The sequence below is a fragment of the Buteo buteo genome, chromosome 2 (assembly GCF_964188355.1).
Source record: "Buteo buteo chromosome 2, bButBut1.hap1.1, whole genome shotgun sequence".
NCBI classification, from domain to species: domain Eukaryota; kingdom Metazoa; phylum Chordata; class Aves; order Accipitriformes; family Accipitridae; genus Buteo; species Buteo buteo.
The window spans coordinates 63,660,611-63,676,311 of record NC_134172.1 but is presented as its reverse complement, the minus strand read 5'-3'; the positions used below and the strand labels follow the sequence as shown (position 1 = coordinate 63,676,311).

Sequence of the window (15,701 nt, the reverse complement as noted above, 5' to 3'; positions counted from 1 at the left end):
ATCCTTACCTCACGTTCACCGCGCCACTCGCTCTCCTTCAATTCCAGCTCCTCCCGGGCCCTCATCCAATCCACTGTCAGTTTTCTAACATCTTCTTTAAGGGCGGAATTAACCTCATTCGCTTCATCGAGGCGCTCCTGCAGGAGAGTGTTCACTTCTGCCAGATTCTCACACCTTGGAAAGGGAGAAACAGCAATGAGGTCACTGAACAACTGCTATCCACAAGCAGCGTCTCCGTGATTTCCCAACTCCCTCAACACTGACTTTGTTGTCAAACTGAGAGGCAGTAAAAGTGCTTTCTAGGATTAACTAAGATCTCGCTGTGATGGCATACTCATTCGCTTCTCCTTGCTTTAAGCCTTCTACTTCCCCCTACAATTTCCCTTTCCCCTTCTACTTTGATGATGCCCACAGTTCACGTCTCGCCTCCCCTTCGTGCTGTCTGATCACTGGAGGCATCGCCTTTCTCTAGCACTCTCCTGACCCGCTCACCTACTGAACCACAGGATAATTTAGGCTGGAAAGGGACCTTTGGAAGTCACCCGGAATAACCCCCCGCTCCAAACAGAGCCATTCAGCACACAACACTATTACTGCACCACAGAAAACAGACTGCGGACCTTTCTCCTTTCAAAGCAGCTTGACCAACTGCTCCCCTTGGGGAGACCAGGGAGCACTGACAGGTTTTCCCTCACTTCCACGAGCATCCAAGATACCAGGTATGAGGGAACGCTTCTTCCTTGTACCTTTGCTGCTCCTCTTCCACCCGAAGCAGTGCTTTCTCCAGGCTCTGCTCTTCCGTGGCTTCCCACCTGCCTGGAAGGGGTCCCTTCAGAAGAAAGGAAAAGTTTAGTCAAATTCTTGTCTTGCCTTCACTGCTGTTAGCATCCACCGCTTTCCGCTCCATTCGCTTGGGTGGCTCAGGAGCTCGTGGCTTCTTCCAGGCCTAACAGTGTCGTGACTATGGAGAGCAAGGGAGGGGAAGGGTGGCGCTCAATGCCACTGAGCTCTCCTCAGTCCCCCACTGTGGCACTCTCGCAGCTAGGTCTCCTTAGCTCACAACCGTGAGTGCTCACTTTGACTTGAAGCCTGGGAATGCTCTCCTACTCTCCCACCCTTTGTTCTTCCTAGGTTTACTTTAGCCGTGAAGCAGAAAGAAAAGCACACAGCCGTATGCTGAACGCCAGCATTCTTGCCTTGCAAAATGCCACGTTTCAACCCGTTCTTTTTCAGAGGCGGCCACAGAACCTAACAGGCAGTGTAGCCCTCTCCTGAGCCCTAGGACAAAACGTTACGCCAGCAATAAAGCACTCTTTCTCAAAACTAAAATCCCCCTTCACAGGGTTTCCTGCACCCGCATTTCTGGGACCGCTGGCTCCTCCAAGAACGGCAACTGGACAAAGCACTCGCAGGCAAACTTACAGCGCTTCTTTAAACCCTCAGGCAGCAAAATCTTGCTTCCCTCCGCCATTGCTTTGGGGAGCTTGCCTCGGCCCGCGGTAACAAACGCTACCTACCTACACGGTCTTTAGTTGGCAACCTGCACACTCACCCCTCCTGCTGCCAGCTGCTGCTCCAACTCTCGACACCGAGTCCGGTACTGCAGGACCTGGACGGAGACATAGAATGAAGATGAGCGAATGCAGCTTGTCACAGGCTCGGCTCCTCCCGCGTTAGCTCTTCTCCAAGTCTTTCCAGCCCAAGCACAGTGCGTTTCACAGCGCTGCCGATGCCGCCAACTACAAGTCGTTACGATACAGGGAAGCTTCACTTTATCTCGTACGGAAGAAACGGAGACGGGGCTTCTTTTACACGTACTGCTACCTGCTCATCCTAAGAGCTGCCTGCCTCGGCCCGGGGCCGCCCCAAACCCCCCCCGCCGGCTCGGCTCCTGCCTCTGGGACAGCCCCCTGCTAACAAAGGCGCCTGCGAGCCGGGCATCTTTCTTTCCGTACGGACAAGCCCTCACGAGAGGCTCGCCAGGGTGACAGCGGCAGGGCCGGGCGCCCAGCGGGCCGGGCCGGGCCGGGCCGGGCCGGGCCGGGCGGAGGAGGGCGGCTCCCGGGGCCTCCCCCGAGCTGCGGGCTCGGCGCCGTCCCGCCCGCGGCAGCGCCGGGGAACGCCCCGGGGAGGGCCCCGCTGGGGCCGCGCCTTCGCCCCCCGACATCGCCGCCGCCGAGGCCCCTCTCAGCGCTGCGCGGGCGGCCCGGGCACCCCGGCCCCGCCACCGCGGCCCGGCCCCGGGCAGCTCCCCGCCGGGCCGGCGCCCCCGCTCCTCACCTTCGCCTGCAGCTTCCGCACCAGCACCGCTTGCCGGTGCTGCGCCTCCTCCGAGCTCTGCAGCCGGCGCCGCAGGGAGGCCTGGCTCCGCGCCGCCATGCCCCCGCTCTCCAGCCGGGCTCCGCCGCCTGACGGGCCCCGCGGCGGGGGCTGCTCCGCGGCCTGCCCCGGCGGACCGCGCTCAGGCGCCTGCCGCGGCGGGCGCAGCGGCTCACCCTGCCGGCCGGGCGCGACCGGGCGCCGGGCGGGAGAGCCGGGCTCGCTCGGGGCCGCTCTGTGGCAGCGCTTCGCTTCTCGCTTCTCGCTCCTCGCTTCTCGCTCCTCGCTGAGGGTGCGGCCTTGGGCTGCGGTGCTGCCGCGGGGGAGAGGCCGCCCCGGCAGCCGCTCGCTCCAGCGCGTTCCGCTCAGAGACCGTTAAGGGCCCCGCGGAACGCTGGGGGCAAAAAGCGCCCCCGGTGCAGGCTGGGAGAGAAGGAGCGCGAGGAAAGCCCCGAGGGTCGGGTGGCGGGGTCTGGGGCCACTGGGGCAAGAAGGGTGGGACCGCAGGGACCGTGGAAAAGGTCCATCGCCCAGGGAAGCCAGCTGAAGAGCTGGAACTCGCTACGAAAAGCTCCAACTTCAGCCCCTGGAGCCGGAGTTCCCGTCTAGTACGAGACCCAAGCATACAGAGGTGGAATGACTGAAGCTTTCGCTCCCTGTTGTGCGGCAGGAACGGGACAGACTGCAAGCAGGGGGAGAAACACCGGCATGGCAGAGAAAAGTGCAAAGTTACAGGACAACCAACTCTCTGAATTAAGCTTTATTTCACGAGCCCGTGAAGAAATACAACAAACGCACACGACAACCAGGGCTCGGGCCCCTTTGCCCGGGCTCCTCTCTTACGTGAATTCACTGAGGCACTACTCAAGCCACGAGGTTTCGTAACTTACAACCCGCAACACTTAAAGTCGTGGGCTTATGGTGGGGGGGGCGGGGGGGGGAGAACAAAAATAAAAAACCCACCAGAAAAAGACTTTGTTTTTCCCTAGTGAGAGTGCTCATCCTTCCTCCTCCGTCACCGCGCGGGCGTCCCCTGTATCACGCTGTGAAGCACAAAAGCCCCAGCAGTCCAGCTGCTGTGCAATCTCCTTCAAAGGCTTTTTGGCTAAGCTGCTGGTTTATACCTTCCAGCTTGGAAGTCTGGTCTATACCATTTCCAAAAGGCAGCAGATTCTGACAATACTGCCAGGCAAAGATGGTGGCTGCAGGAGACAGCCAGCTGCAGGTGCTAATGGCTGCATCATGGCCCTTTAGCTCTTTCTGGCCACCTGTGCTGCCTACCTGGTGCTCCCCCTTCAACCCAAAGGCACTGCTCCCAGCATACATCAGGCCTTAGCGTGAGCTGGGCTAGCCAAAATCTCAGCAGGAGTTGAGTGAACAGTCACACTCCACCCCTTGGTGTAGTCAAACATCTAGCGAACCCGCTGCTTCGGCGAGTGGAGGTACCGTTACTCCTCTTGCCTCGCCTCCAGGGATCTGAGGCAGCGCCAGAGCTTACGGCCTTCGGGCAACCGTTAGTCTCCTATTGCTATGCTGGGCTAATCACGATCCCAGTATCGGACCGAGTCGGAGACCTAAGCACAGCCTGGACGCTTGTTTTATCAGTGTAAGAACGTACATCCCAGCTCCTGAACCCTATCGCATCCCTTGACAGCGGTACCGGCAGTAGCAGCAGTCGCCAGGCTCCTCTTCCACGTGCTTTTAAGGGTCTGGTACGCCCTGGTCTCCCTGAGGAGGTGAATCTTTGCAGGTGTTCAGGGCAAAATGCCTGTAAGATTTATACGAGTAAAGTACACGGTGCTCAGCTCTGGCAAGTGAGCCGAGCATACCGCTGAAGCCACCAAGTTATACCTTAAGGGTGTTTTCACCAGGAAGCCTCAGCGCCTGAAGTTCTGTTGCTACAGATAACGGATTGAACCCCCTTCCCCCTGTGACGGTTGTGTCTGCCTGCACTGTGGACCTACTCCAGCAGTTCGGCAGGAAAACGAAGGTGCTCTGCTCAAAGAATCGTCCTCAAATGGCTAGTTGGATTAAAACGCTTCAGGTAGTACCAGAAAAACCCCAGTCCCTTTCAGATGTTCACATGGAGAAGGAGGGCATCTGGGAGTGCCTCTTCCCCTCCACCGACTGGAAAGGGGCTTGGATGGCTTTCAGGCATTTGCACTGTCGCGTCTAAGCGAGGTTGGAGTCTTAAGCTATGCAAAACAGCAAAAATCAATGGAGGGTGATGATATAGATTGAAATGTCTCTTACCTGTGTTCCTCTGTCAGCTTCACCACCATGGGCAAAAGTTCATATAGCGCAAATACACCAGGCAGACCCTGGTCTCCCAGTAGCTCGGTGGCTATCTTCTCATGTCGTCTAACTGAAAACGGGTTAGTCCTTACCACCTAGCAGGAAACAAACACAGCAAACGTCCTTTCATTAGCGAGGAACAGGAAAGGCTACTAAACCAGGAGTTCAGTGAACCGTATCAGTGTAGCCCTGCCCACTCACTTGTGGGGGGCCTGACAGTGCTTACAAAGGGTCCTAAAAAAAGCACCATCAGGATCGAGTCTCTTTTTCCTACAGGCTATCAGTTAAAGCCCCAGCTAGCCCCAAGAATGAGTGATGCATCAGTCCCCGGGCCGGGCTGTTTTGGTCTCTGCTGGCAAGTAACGGCACAAGCTGTTCCTCTCGACCTCAACCCCAAGTCCACCTCATCTTCCACCAAAATGTAGTCCACCCAAGCATGCTTCAGGAGACAGCACCGGTAGGAGAAAGCCACATCTATATGCAAGAGCGAGAAAAACGGAAGTAATACAGAAAGGCAGGAGAGTGCCAGGGCTGCAGAAGGACACAGATTGCCCATCTTTATATAAACGAAGATCACCCTGCAGCATGCTCCTGCACCCTGCCATTCTTCTAACCATTGCCCATACCAGTCCTACTCTTACAGCAAATCAACTGCGTTTCTGTAAAATGACATTACCTTCCCCTATTGACATTATCCCTAAAATGACATTAGTATCCCTAAAATGCCATTAGTATCCCTAATAAGCTATCTGACCAGGAAGGCCAAGGCGTGGCTGGAACTGAACCTGGCAAGGGACGCAAAGAATAACAAGAAGGGCTTCTACAGGTATGTCAGCCCGAAAAGGAAGGTCAAAGAAAGCGCACCCCCCCGATGAGCAAGACTGGCAAACTGGTTACAAGGGACAAGGAGAAGGCTGAGGTACTCAACAACTTTTTTGCCTCAGTCTTCACCGGCAGCCTCTCTTCCCACACCTCTCCAGTGGGTGGACCGCAAGACGGAGACTAGGGCAGCAAAGGCCCTCCTCCAGCAAAGATCAGGTTCGTGACCACCTGAGGAACCTGAACATACATGCGTCCATGGGACCTGACGAGATGCATCCCAGAGTCCTGAGGGAACTGGCCGATGGAGTTGCCAAGCCGCTCTCCATGATATTTGGAAAGTCACGGCGGTCGGCTGAAGTCCCTGCTGACTGGAAGAAGGGAAGCAGGACACCCATTTTTTAAAAAGGTAGAAAGGAGGACCCTGAGAACTACCGACTGGACAGCCTCACCTCTGTGCCTGGGAAGGTCATGGAACAGATCCTCCTAGAAGCCATGCTAAGGCACGTGTTGGACAGGGAGGTGATTCGAGGCAGCCAGCAGGGCTTCACCAAGGGCAAGTCCTGCCTGGCCAACCCAGCGGCCTTCTAGGATGGGACGAGTGGACGAGGGAAGAGCTACAAACGTCGTCTATCTGGACTTCTGTAAGGCTGATGAGATTAAGTGAGATCATCACCCCATCCGACGACTTCAACAGGCAGAAGTCGCTCCAACACGTCACCACGTCCTCCGCAACTACATTATCTGCACAGAGCAACTAATAATCCCCCAACGCATTACCTCCAACACTGATACGTTAAAATCGTTTAAGACAAAGATTCTCAACCTTTTCCACCTGGTGACCTCCTTTACCGCAGAAGAGTCACCTGGCACGGCTCTCCTTTCAGCTTTCAGGAACTCTTCTCAGCTCCCAGCCTAGATCAACAGCTCCTCCCAAAGGAGGTTGATGGGCACAGCAAGTAACAGAAATTAGTTAGCCCTCTAGTTAAAACGGCTTGGGGGCGGGCCGGGGGGGAAGGAGACGGCAACACTGACTCTCAACAGCGTGCACTGCAAAAACGAGCAGAGCAGGAGAGAAGAGAGAAATACTCCGATCCTTACAATGAAAAGACACACAGATTCGGACAGAGCAGCACTTAAAACTCGTACCAAAAAGGGGAAGAGCAACAGCTTTGCCAGTGTGCTTTCTAGGCCATATAAAATGACTCCCTAGCTAGCCAAAGGGCTAAGATATGGACAAGCAATCATTTAAAGCGCAACAGAGAAACAAAAAGGCAGGAACTAACCACTAAAAGGAAAAACACAGTGGCATGCCCATATATGTTAAGCGAGCTCTAAAGCAGCATGCCAGGTAACAATGCTGGTTAGAGTTAGACTCTTTCCCACTTCTTAAGGGAACAGAAAGGTCATTTTAGGAGCAACCAAAGCTATCCAGAAGTGCACTCGAGGTTTACATTCACAACATGTTGACATTCAAAGCTGGGTAACAAGTTTTTGTTCTTAATCGGTCCTGCGCTTCTTTTCTCACACCTGATGCACAGAGAAGGCAGCGTACCACGAGGCTGTTTTGTTCCTTCTGCTGCAAGATCCCAACAAAGGCGAATACCTGGAAGGATAGGGGGGTGGGAGAGGGCAGGAGAAACGTACATTTGGACAACATACCTCAAAGGAGGTTAAGTAACCTCCTTTTTTGTTTGTTTCGGAAGACCGTTCACGCATATTCACCACTCTGCATGACTAACCAACAACTGTCACATACTTACACCTCCTCACAGATGGGCCTCTGAATCCTTCACGCAGCAGTTTCGATCCACTTTGCCACACGCTACAGCCCTGGCGGGGCTTCTACAACAGCATGTTTCGTGGTATGGAGAAGCTATGGAAGGTACGGAGAGCCTCCAGGTGGCTGCTTGACAAACGTTAGGCATTGCCAGCAACTGGTACGACTTGAGCTCTGACGGATTACAGCCCAGTGACTACTTTGGGACAGAAGTTAAGAACGAGCTCACACAAAACACCCTTTGTGGAAGGAATACTGTACAGGCCATCCGCCACAGGATTTGGATCTCCTCCACACTGAAACGGTGTCCTCCACTGATGGAGACTGAGTTTTCTTTCTTTGCTTCTCTGGGTTTTTTCTGGACCAAAGAAAAAGCCGAAGCCTGGAATCATGAATCTCTCAAGATGGAAACACCTCTGCGGAAGGACGCAACTTGACAGATGGGACAGACCAAGTCACTACAGAGACAATAATAGCGAGGGATAGTCCAGAACCTATGGGCTACCACGGATCCCTTCTTACAGAAGAATTCTTTGCAGGTAGGAGGAACGAGAAACACCAAATGACACCCGTTGTTTGTGTGAGCGATAAATGCCTGGTCTTTGCTCCCGTAAGGATGCAAAGCCTGCAGCAGAAGTGAGAAGGCAAAGCCATAACCAGGTTTCATTCCAAGACGGCTCACGGAACGGTGAAATAATTTACACAGCTCCCCTCTGGACACCAAATAACCCCAGAAAAGATTCCGTTTGATGAGATACAGCCTTGGTGCTGCTGCAAAGGTAGCGCAATTTGCGCTGCCCTTAAACAGGCACGTGCACAAACTATAGACAACCTAACTCTGCACGGTCTGAACAATCGTGAGCGCAGCTTCCAAAGGCAGACCAAAACCACAACGGTCCTCATCATTCTCTGAACACGGGCCCAGGAGGATTTCATTGCACAGACCTTCACAGACGCTTTGGAAAAAAACACGCGTGCAACACAACTGTATTCATTCAAGCGCTAAGAAGATACAAAAAGGTGTAAAGGTTCCCGCACGTCCTCCGACTCTGCCCCGTAACAGCTCTCGCAGCGATCCGCAGCCAAAGAACTGGGATCAAACACTTTTTCTTCTTCTTTCCCCAGCTCTAAGACAAAAGAGGATGCAAAGCGACGAGGCGTGACTAGAAACGCTATCTCGGACTCTTGTTCCGTTCTGCGCGCAACAACTGTTCCACACACGAACGCAACGATTCTGTGTCGGAAGCTGCGCGTCCTGCACCCAAAGCCCACCTGAAACGGTACGCGCAGAGCCTGTTGAGGTGCGAAGTAAGACCAAGAAGCAGAGTGGCATTTGTCATCTCAAACGCACCCTCCAGAGCAAGAACCGGCTACCTGTAAGCCTCGCTGGAGCGCTGATCAGACGTTACTTGCCTAAAGGCTTTGTTAAAACATTGTCTACTTCAGACAATGTCGCGCATAACAGGACCTGTTACACAAACAAAATTTTAAATAGCAGTCAACGGCAGTCAACAGTGCACAACGCAGAATCCTGTCCCAAGACGGGTAGGGAACACGGTTATACCTTGTCGTGAAACGAGATCAGAGCGAGAGTCTCCCGAATGGAAAACTGGCACCCAGTCCTCCAGGACGACAATGCTGACAAGGCACACACGTTAACCCCTGCTCACTAGAAGTCTCCAAGGAATTTCGACCTGCTTCGTGACTTAACGATTCTGACAATGTCTGTGCCATGTGCGTGCTGAACGCGCAGCCGCAGTACGGCTGGGGCACGAACTCATGGAAATTCATGGTCTTACGTGCAGAAGGCTGAAGAGGGACAAAAACATTGGCTCTTATTATAAGAGGCCCCCTTAAAAGCAGGCCGTTTCAACGCACAAACCCTGAAGGACAGGACCAAGTCTCTTGCCTAACAAAAGCCCTCTAAGGCTCGCTATCCAGGCACGGCTGCACTACCCTCTATAAGCCTTGAAAAGGTGGCTCCTTGGATCACTAACGCTGGGGAAGGGGACAAGGTACATAGTCAGACACTGCTGAGGGGATAAAACGATATCAGGGCCCTGTCTGTGGAGACCGGGGGGTCTAACAGGCGGACGGAAGCGAGTATTAAACATGTCTGTATTTCGTACGAGCCACAGAAAAAAAAGAGATTTTAACTGGAAACCATGAAATGGGCATCAAAATCAGTCATGACCCTTATTTCTTTAATCACATACTCTACGGCAGTGACGCTCAAGCAAATAAGAGCTTTTAGGAAAATATCCCCATTAGTAAACAACCGTGCGAGACTTTCCTTCTCAAGCTCCCAACATTCAAAGCAGCTGAAAGCGCACTTAAGAATTCATTGTTCAAAAAGCGGTATGGCTTTTAATCTCGTCATTACACTCAAAGACAGCGTCGGGAAGAATACAGCTAAATAATCGCGACGCTTTGTCAAAGCCATGATTCCCACCACTTCAACGAGAACACCTGTACGATACCCGGACTCTTTCAAGACACAGCAACCAGTAGCAGCTTTTTAAATGGAATCACTAGCTGCCTGTTGAGCTGTCGCAGAGACAGCATCCAGAGGGAATGCACACATGTAGTCTGGATACTACAAAGAAACTGCAGTGCCTAGAACTCTACACGCAGGGTTTCTTGCCGTTAACACGGTCCTCAACTTGCACGCAGATACGATGCGTGAAATTGGAAAACTCTGTCCACGGTAAAAGGAAGGAAACGATAAGAGCCGCCAATAAAGAATTCAATCATTTCTTGTCATTCAATGGAAAGGAGTAAGACGACATCCCAAGCACAGAATGCAACCTACCACAGAAATCATTCAGCTATTAACTATTTTAATGTAACTACGATCAGGAAAAGCCTCCAGATGCTACTCCGTAAAATTTGGGTATGCTTTACTAAATTTAAGGTCAATACTGCTACAGCTGCCCTTTACGTAACTGACTGAAGGTCAGCGTTACTAACGGAAACTGATAATCGTAGAGTTGAATGAAGACGGGTGGATGCTTCTGACCTAACCTGCAACACGGGTGATGGAAACCAAACTAGCCGCGTGCTTTCTCCAGACAGCAGAAGAAATTGCTTGTTGCCTGCAATGCATCTGATCTCTTTTGAAATGCCTCTTCCAGGCGAGACCGTTTGCTCCTTACGAGTTTCTCCTCCTCTCCATCGATCACACAAGGAGCCAGAGCAACCGCTTCCAACGGAGTAATGCCAACGGAGACTGGCAATACAAGTAAGGCAGGAGGCCTACATGCGTTAACAGAGAATTAGATACAGAACAGCTGGTTTTGTCCCCGGGCGTTACAGTTGTCACGCCACAACCTCTGAATACAGAAAGGCTGCTAAGCGAACACGGCAGTAACAGCACTATCACCACATTCCCATGGCAGCAGGAGAAACTCCCGTACCTACCAATCGCTCAGCTCTTGGCTTAGTTTAGCCTTGCAACTTCAAGAACAGAAAAGTTCAATCCGAGCGATACAAATCAACAAATTCAGCTCCTGCCGACACGTAGAACTACACCATCTCCCAGAAAAAGTAGTAAGGAGCTCGTGCTTTGGAAAGGAAAAGTCGGGACAGTATTACTGTTAGATTGCAACACTTTGCCAGAATCGTTTCTGGTTTGTATCGAAGCCCAACGATGAGTCATAACACAAAACGAATGGAAAGGAGAGGTTTATGTAGCCAAGGACCACTTACTACAACCTGTAACCGATAAACCAACTAAAATATATTTATCTAGGTAGGCATTAACACACACAAAGTGAATGCAGTAAGGTGCAAGCTTGGGCTTAAGGGTCGAGTCACTGGAGCCTTCCCTGGACTGGAGAGAGGCTCTTTCCTCTAACCAGGTCGTCCCGTTTGCCAGCCCGCTGCGATTTAAAGGTACAACCAAAGCCAAGTTTTGCCAGAACAGCTGCTTGATTCCTAGTCGTAAAAGACCATTCACGCAGCAGCTTTATTCCTGAAATGCATCCGTGAGTCCTCGTCGCCATTTCAGAGGGACTAGGCAGAGATCTGCCTCGCAAAAGCTGCCAGTATAACAGGAGTTCGCCTGATCGGCCAGTTTAATAGATCTGCGTGCTATAAACTCTTCAAAAGTTTGTGGTCTTTAAATGCTCTTCAGCTGTCACTTGTTCCCGTGAATCTCAAAGCAGGCATACGGTGATGGAAAGACGACAAGAGCGTCCACCCAAGAAAGGCAGAATAGCACCTTACCGTGGCTCTCGGCCTCCGGACTCACACGATTGCCAGCTTTATCCAAACGTTGTTTAAACGGATTGTGCTCTACATCCAGCCGCTGCTCTCCTGCTACGTCCCTGGCATCGATGCTCAAATCTGAAATCAGTGAGCAAGGAAAGCGGTCTATAAACACACGTTTGTTACGGCCTGCGGCAGGCTGAGGAAGCATTCAGCCAGTGAAAATACAGACTCTTTCAGCGAGGGCGGTAAGAACGCGCCAAAGCGGAAGAGGGCGTATGGCTGGGGACAAGTGACGTACAGGGAATAAAACGCACGTTGCGGCACCCTGAACGACCCTTCCAAATACGGGGTTGGGTTTGGTGCACCAGAAGGACGGTTTCCAGCTGCCCACAAAGCGTTACCCTGAGAGGTAATACGCTTAAGGCAAAAGAAACCAAAACCAAACCCCTCAAAGCCCATAACCATTCCCAGGAGCACAGGAGTTAAGCTTCAAATTGGTTGAAAGCTGCCTCCTACCTCTACCCCCTCACCCTTCCCCCTTCCCCATCAGCACATTTCCTCGTGACCCCTTTTCACAAAGAAGACGGAGAAGGTCTGGCGTCTCGGCCTGGTATCGAAGCACCGTGATGCGCTTGCCGGCTACACGCTCTCTTAGAAGACTGACAGCTTCTCTGCACAAAACAGCAGGGGCTTCCAAACTCTCTGGCCTTCCCGCGCCCTTTTAAACGTGAGGAAGGCAAAGACCGACAATATCTCGGGGGGTCACGAGGAAGTCAGACTCACTACAATTAGAGCCCAACGCACTACCCAAAGGAATTACCGCAACAGAACAAGAGGCAGGGAAGATTAGCGCACAGTCGGATAACGTGCACAGCAGCGGTACGCAGGAAGACTTGCAAAATTTTCCGTCGCCTCACCCTGCAGCTTTGTTTTGAATTTAGTTAAAAGGTAACCCGACTATCAAGGCTCACTCCGGTTTTAAAAACTCGGGGCAAAGGTTATCACGTGGCGTTGGCGTTAACAGTCAGAACTGAAGTACAAAAACCACGGAAAAGTTGCGCCTCGCCAAGTAACTTCCCAAGGAGACTCTAAAGCGTTTCAACAACAGTACAGTCCAATCTCGAGTCCCAAGCGAACACCGAACGCTGTGCCAGCGTTTTCAGTACGACCGAGCTCTCTGACAAAGCACCACACCGAACAGAAACGTAAGCGGGTTTATACCTGAGCCTCACGTATCATCTCAAAAGGTAATACAGCCTGCCTGGAAGCGCCGGTTTAAGCGCCCAGCGGGCCTGGCTGGAACCGCTGCGTAACCACCAGGGATCACCAATTCCTCCCTGCCCGTGGCCCAGGCAGCAGCGCAGCACTCGGAAGCACCGGGCACACCGAGCCTGTCGGGCCCTCGGCAAGTATGCAAATTATCCCCAACGTTCAGACGGCTGACTCACAAGCACAAGGCACGTGCGGAAGAAGAACATCGAGACTGGTCTTCGGTTTAGCTCCCCTTGATTTGTCAAGGCGCAGTTCCGGATGAACCTAGGAACAAGGGAAAAACGGAGAGTCCTGTTTCACTCGGAAGCCCATCAAAAGGCCTCTTTCTTTCCCGCGACTGCTCTGGCTCACCAGCTGATTTTTAAGAGGTGGGATTCAAGAGACACCTGAGCTGCTGCCTCCCACCGCAGCCAAGCGCTTGCCATTTCTAACGCTTTCTTTTAAGAAAGGTAGTAACTTGGGAATCTTAGAACCTGGGGTGGGGACGGGGGCTCCCGCGCTTCCTTGCTTTCCTTTGCATGGCCTGCTCGTAGGCGGCAGAGGCAGCGAGAAGAGCCTTTGAGACGCTCTCCTGCCACCGCGGTACAGGAAGCCACAAGCCACCCTTGGCGCCAAGCGGCTTTCGGGGGAGGGCAGCCCGCTCCCGGCCTCAAGGCCACCAGCTCGGAGAAAGAAAAAAACCCCACGCAGATCTGCGGCGGGTGAAGCTGCCGCGTGGGCAGCCCGCAGGAGGCGGCGGAGGAGGCGGCGGAGGAGGCGGCGGCTCGGCGGGGGTGCGGGGGCACGGCAGGCCGCCCCGGGCCGCAGGGCCGCCCCGGCCAGAAGCAGCACCGCGGGGCCGGGCCGGGCCGGGCCTCCGCCGCCGCCGCCGCCACTCACTCACCTCCTTGGTGAGGTAGTACTGCAGCTCCGAGAAGAAAAGCAGCACCATGATGAGCCCGCTGACAACCGTCACTGCCGGGGAGACGCGAACCGCCGTCAGACCCGCCGGTCCCGCCTCAGCCCGCCTCGCCTCAGCCCCGCCTCAGCCCGCCTCGCCTCGCCTCAGTCCCGCCTCAGTCCCGCCTCAGCCCGCCTCAGTCGGCCTCAGTCCCGCCTCAGCCCGCCTCGCCTCAGGCCCGCCTCAGGCCCGCCTCAGGCCCGCCTCAGCCCGCCTCGCCTCGCCTCGCCTCAGTCCCGCCTCAGTCCCGCCTCAGCCCGCCTCAGCCCCGCCTCAGTCCCGCCTCAGCCCGCCTCAGTCCCGCCTCAGTCCCGCCTCAGTCCCGCCTCAGTCGGCCTCAGTCCCGCCTCAGTCCCATCCCATCCCATCCCATCCCCTGCCTCCAGCTTGGCAAGGGCTGGCGTTTGTGACCCCCGCCCTCCCTTCGGAGAACAACCGAGCTGTCCCTCAGGCTGGCTGTCGCAGCAACAAAGCTGAAAGCAAATCACCTCGGGAGAGGACCGGCGCTCCTTGTGCCGAAGCACGGAAGGAAAAAGGAAGGAAAAGACGGAAAAAGGGAGGAAAGGGAGGGAAAAAACGCCGCGCTCTCGCCCCACCTCCCATCCCTGGCCTGCGCCCTTCACCCCTTCCTCTTGCTCCCACCTCCGGGTTTCCCTCTCTCGGCCCAGGGAAGAGCCCTTCCGAACTCAAGAGGTTACATCGTACAGCAGCTCGGAACAGCTTACTTGTGCAAGTGAAAAAGAGAGTACAAGCTTTGCCTAAGCCCCAGGCTTGCCTAGCCCTTGCTTCTTCCCACTAAAAAAGTGCAGTCCTGCAAAATCTCTTTGATTAAAACAAAATTTTAAACATCGCTGGCACTAGGCAATGCTTGCGAACGTAAACAGAACCAATACACCCCCGTTGGAAAAGGGCAGTCCTGCAAAATCTCTTTTATTAAAAAAAATAATTTTTAAAATCCGTGTCGCTAGGAAATGCTTCCCAACGCAAACAGAACAGATGTACCCCCCTTTCCCACAGCAAAACATAACACGTTTCCGGGAAGGGCACCAGGCTGGAACGCCGGGATGCTGCAGCTGCTCTTCTACAGGAAAAGAAGGTTCAGAGAGGCTGACCCAGCTTCCGAGCCTCTGCTTCCAGAACAGCAGCTTTGGGCTCCCTGACCACAGCTGCTAAGGAGCGAGACAGCTCTTGGTGAAGGTCTGACAGCTCCTGGCTGGTCTTGGCACAGCACTCGATATAGTCCTGCTTGTATTTTCGTTCTTCTGCCAGCTGCGTCTGCAGAAGGGACACCTGAAAGAGGCAAAAGGCCGAGCTCAGACAAGCCCACGCTCTTAGGACCATCCGCAGCTCCACAGATGCGGCCGTCAGGAAAGACGCACCCTCCAACTCCAGCCCTGACAAACACGTTGTCCTTGGGGAATGGGAACTAACAGGTTGCCAGAGCCACCCTGAACTGAGCTCAGATTACCGACAATTCCGAGTTTCTTTCTGGCATACCATTCACAAGGCACAACACCGAGACATGACATGCATATTAAAGAGAGAGGTTTCTACAGGATTTCGTAACCCAACCCTTTTTTTTCAAAGGAGAGATTTGGGCTACTGCCACCTTAGTTCCACATGCTTTCTCCTCAGCAGGAGGACTGCTGCTTACACAAGGTAGTGAAGAACCGTTCGGTTACGATCTACTTTAGGGACCTGACAGCTAGCACATGAAACGGGAGAAAACTCTCACTCTTCCTAACTTCAGAGCATTTCACGAATGAGCAGAGCATAATCTGATGAACACAGCCCAGGGGGCAAAGGAGCCTTAAAGGACTGCTGAGGCCTTCAAAATCCTCAAACTCTTATTATTTCCTGGCAACAGCGGGTAGGTCCACAGTGCAGGCAGACACAACCGTCACAGGGGGAAGGGGGTTCAACCCGTTATCTGTAGCAACAGAACTTCAGGCGCTGAGGCTTCCTGGTGAAAACACCCTTTTAAGGTATAACTTGATGGTTTCAGCGGTATGCTCGGCTCACTTGCCAGAGCTGAGCACCGTGTACTTTACTCGCACACATCTT

General features: G+C 53.6%; 1 protein-coding gene across 1 annotated transcript in view; it reads right to left on the bottom strand.

Annotated features, from left to right (window-relative positions):
- Positions 1–14,167, bottom strand: part of LOC142045233 (endoplasmic reticulum-Golgi intermediate compartment protein 3-like) — a 35,271-nt gene extending 21,104 nt beyond the window's left edge. The window contains exon 1 of the mRNA XM_075058511.1: positions 14,126–14,167. The gene's annotated coding sequence lies outside the window, so the exon portion shown is untranslated. The remainder of the gene's footprint in view (positions 1–14,125) is intronic.
- Positions 14,168–15,701: the final 1,534 nt, after the last annotated feature.